The 3,232-nt window shown below is 44.5% G+C and overlaps 1 protein-coding gene across 1 annotated transcript in view; it reads right to left on the bottom strand.

Moving 5' to 3' along the window:
• The window catches only part of LOC101859734 (isochorismatase domain-containing protein 2), a gene marked incomplete at its 5' end in the record, with an annotated part of 8,872 nt that overhangs the window by 4,637 nt on the left and 1,003 nt on the right, over nt 1-3,232 (bottom strand). The window lies entirely within an intron of this gene.

Genomic DNA, 3,232 nt, shown 5'->3' with positions numbered 1-3,232 from the left:
GCACACACACACACACACACACACACACACACACACACACACACACACACACACACACATATATATCTATATATTATATACATAGATGACACATATATATGGGAGGCATCGTGGTGAAATCAGGCTCTCGTCAAAATAATAAAAAAAAGAAAAAGGCGTTTTTCTAACAGTTTACTAATTTTTACCAACATTTTGTTTTTTGGCTCAACATTTTTAGACCCGCACATTGCTATGTGAATTTTACTGAAAGACGTAGATTAAAGACCCAAAATACGTACATTTTCAGTTTTCAAGGACCCTGAAGCAATAGAAGTTGCCAAACTTTGGCAGCCATTTTCTCGCTTTCATAACCTCTGAAAACAGGTTACCCCCCACCGCCTTTAATCGCAAATATCTCGGCCTCTATTCAGGATAGATGAGTATTTTTTCATTTAAAGCAAGGCAAATATATAAGCTTTCCGATGGTACCAATAACACCTCATGCCCAAAAATTGACGAGTGTCTGATTCCACCACGCATATACTTTACATCTGGGGGAGGACAAAATCACGTATAATGATGGACTTTACATTGGGGGAGGGGGGAAGGGACAAAATCACATCGGAGGTCAATGCGTTGTACTGCTTCGCAAAATAAAGTCTGGGCTCAAAATTATGACTATAATCGTCAGGTAATCATCATTAGAACGCTCGTTTTAAAAGTGTAAACTGGCCTTTTTCATGCACACAATGGATAGCAACAGCAGCAGATGGAAGAAATAAAAACAGAGTTTAAAGTTGATCATTAACAGTAAGAAGCTAACAGACATACCACTATAGAAATAGAAGGAAACATTTGCCGTTGGTCATTGTATAGGTTAGTATAGTTTTTTTTTCAGGTGGAGGGGTGGTTGAGTATCGGCAGCAGAATAAACGGATAAAAGTAATTGTATACTCAGGGACAAAAGAAACGAGAAATTTTCATCGACGTTAAAGTGCTGGTCAAAGTTTCCAGTGGTGAGTACTGTTTTCACCTTCCAATTCCATTGAAGCATGATCGGAACTTGCTAGATAGGCCTCATTCGAACAATGCAATGCCCTGATTGGTCGCTTATGCAACAAACAAACTAAACAACCACAGACTTCATAATACGTTAAGGACCACTTGCAAACACTCTGAGTAGTCTTCTTGGGTCGACCTGCACTTGGGCGTTCTTGGACTGATCCAGTTGCTTGATGGCGCTGCCCAGGGCGGACAATGACAGAGTGTGACACCGTGGGCCTTCTGGCAACTTCTCGGGCTCCAACTCCATCCTCTAGCCATGCCTTAGCTCTGGCACCTTCAGAGTTTCTCAGCTTTCGTCTTATTGGTATGTTGATGCGGTAAGGGATTTTGCGCAAACAGCGGCTTATATCGCCACCAAAGTGAGCACAGTTCGAGGCCATACGTCAGTTTATCACGTGCACCAGAGATTTTAACTGAGGAACGTCCGTGATGTCGCACATAAGTCAATAAAAACAGCAAATTTGGCTAAAATTCCCCGAGGATTTCCGTGCTGCGCATGGTGGTTTTGCTCATTTTGAAAGCTTTGCAGTACCATTGGTAACCAATTAACACTTTCAGAGCAAACTGTTTTGAAACATTCCTTGCAGTCTTTTTTCGGATTAAAAAAAAATCGGGGCTGTCTGTCAATGTGGTCCTTCACTTATGTTGAAGTCTGTATTACAGCTATCACAGCTCACAGGTACTCACTTGTCACATCATTTGGGAGGTGAGTTTGTGCTCATGGGGTCACGTTGGCCTGGCCCACGGATTTGAAACGTCGAAATATAGAATTCAGCGTGGAACGAATGCAGCACATGTATCAAAATTCTGGGAGTTTCATCAGAAAACCGTGAGAGGGCTACATGTAGGCCCGTTGGACGACTAAAAGCTGGTGAGTCTGCTGAACATTTGGCAACTGTTACAGGGTTGCATATCTCCACAATCTACAATCTACAAAACTAGTTTCGCGCTACTTATGCAACCAATGATCTCCTCAGGGCGGAAGACCAAGGGCGACAACTGCAACTGAAGATCGCCTCATGGTGCGCCAATACCGGATGGACCCGTTCCTGGCAGCCGCTGAGTCCACCAGGAACACCGTCGGACGAAGAGGACGGACCCTGAGTACCAGAACTGTACAGCAGAGATTGCACTCCACAGGACTCCAGTGCAGACGGCCATGTCGCAGGCCAGTTCTGACCCCTCAGCACCGCCGTGACCGGCTTCTGTGGGCACCATAGATTTAGTGGGCACAGACTCACATGACCCGGAGGAACAGACAATGGAAAAGGGTGCAGCTCGCAATTAAGAGCAGATTCTGCCTCTATCCGGGAAACGGGCGCATCCGTGTGTGGCGCACAGATATGAGGTGCTACTCTAATTATACAAAAGACGTGGAGAAAGACCCTTGGGGAGGGTCAAGCATCATGATTAAGGGAGTCATCGCTCTAAATCAACGAACTGGACAAGTCTTTTTCAAGAAAGTGAGTCATGGACAGGAAAATTGGGTTACAGCTCAGCGCTACATTGAACAAAATTCTTCAGCCTCATGTGGTACCCTTTATCTAGAGGCATCTAAATTTCTCTTACCAGCAAGTCAATGCGAGACCCCACACTGCCCGTACGACACAGTCGTTACTAGGGCAGATCAATATAATCAATCTTTTGCTCCATATGCTTGTTCACCTGACCAAAACAGCAATCAAGCATGTTTGGGACGCTATCCAGAGGCAGCTCAACCACCAGCAACCACGACCACGGACAACTCCTCACTTGATTGGCTAGGTTTGAGTTCAGATCTAAGGTCGACAAATAAGCACTCCGGTGAACTCTATGGGTCGAAGATGCAGAGCGGTTATTTCAACCAGCGAAGGTCACCTAGGGTCCTGATTTTTCTGTTCAAATGTCAAGATAACAGAAAAAAACACAGTGGCGCTTAAACCACTTTTAAACATCCACCAATTGACATTCTCATGGCTGTGTAAATTGGACGAATTAAAATTTCATCTACACCTGACAAACCCCTGTTGAGTGCAGAGTGTATTATTCATGCTTTTGTTATTCTTGTTTCTTTTGCCTCTTTTGCTTCTTACTTTTTGTGCACCTAGAAGTTAACACACACACACACACACACACACACACACACACACACACACACACACACACACACACACACACACACGCACTGCGCGCGCACGCACACATACAC

Source organism: Aplysia californica, unplaced genomic scaffold (genome assembly GCF_000002075.1).
Source record: "Aplysia californica isolate F4 #8 unplaced genomic scaffold, AplCal3.0 scaffold00674, whole genome shotgun sequence".
Taxonomy (NCBI): Eukaryota; Metazoa; Mollusca; class Gastropoda; order Aplysiida; family Aplysiidae; genus Aplysia; species Aplysia californica.
Note: the sequence above shows the minus strand (reverse complement) of the source record. Positions and strands in the feature narration are given on the sequence as shown.